We start from the raw sequence: 1,055 nt of genomic DNA, 5'->3' as shown, positions 1-1,055 counted from the left end.
TTTTTTCCTTCCATTTCAAGCTAAATAACACTCTCGCCTGGTATGGATTTTTTCACAAGGTGGTGACCTAAATGGATTTTTAATCCAAACCGAGTCTTTTTTATTGTTTCCTTGGCCTAAGATAATGTTTGTGGGGAAAACTCCTTCCTCCTTTTTTATGTAAAAAAGAGGACCCCTTTTTTTAGGTAAGGGAAAAAGGCCATTTTTTTTCCCGGGTTTTACATCCTTTTTTTCATGGGAACCAAAAAAATGTTACAGGGGCCAAAGCCCAACATGAACCAGCCAATTTTCTTTTCAAATTTTTTTTCCCGGGCGGGGGGTTCCTTTTTTTTTTTCAGGGGAACACAGAATGCCCCCCCTCCCCTTCCCTTTCACGCAAAGATTGAACCCCACCCCTCCCTCCCATTGGTAGCAAAATGCCCCGGGACTTTCCCCCCTTGCCAAAAACCAGCGGGCCCATGCCCCCTCCCCAATTAGGCCCCCCTTTCCCCCCCCTTTTGTTTCCCAAATCAATCAACACAAACCAAATGGGCACGGCCATTACTCTCCATTTGCGCAAAGGGTGCCCCCCCCCCCCCCCCCCGGCCAACCTCCCCTCCTCTTCCTTTTTTTCCCCAAAAATGAGCGCCCTCAAGTGCAAGGAATCCCTTTTTGCCAATTTCGCCTGCACCCTATCCACCTTTCTCTCGTGGCCTTGTGCCCTCTCCATCGCCTCATTCCCTGTCCCCGTGAAAAACAGATCACGGTAGCAAATGGCCCGCCGGGCCCTAGCCCCTCGTCGTCAATGTCGCCGGGTAAGCCGAACCCTTTCCCATCGCTCTCTCCCTCAGCCACTCTCTTACGATCTTGCATCGCAGGCTCCAAGGATGCGACCCTGCTGATTCCCCAACATAGAACAGAGGCGCCTCCTCTCTGCAACACGTGCAGGCAGACTGCTGCCTTCTCGTCGCCGCCGTCGTCAACCGCCACCGCTGCCTCTCGTCGTGCCCATCTAAAACCCCTGAAAAAGGTGAAAGTGGGAACCCCCCCTATAAAACTCTCTGTCTTTTGTTACA

Source organism: Setaria italica, chromosome III (genome assembly GCF_000263155.2).
Source record: "Setaria italica strain Yugu1 chromosome III, Setaria_italica_v2.0, whole genome shotgun sequence".
Classification (NCBI taxonomy): domain Eukaryota; kingdom Viridiplantae; phylum Streptophyta; class Magnoliopsida; order Poales; family Poaceae; genus Setaria; species Setaria italica.
Note: the sequence above shows the minus strand (reverse complement) of the source record.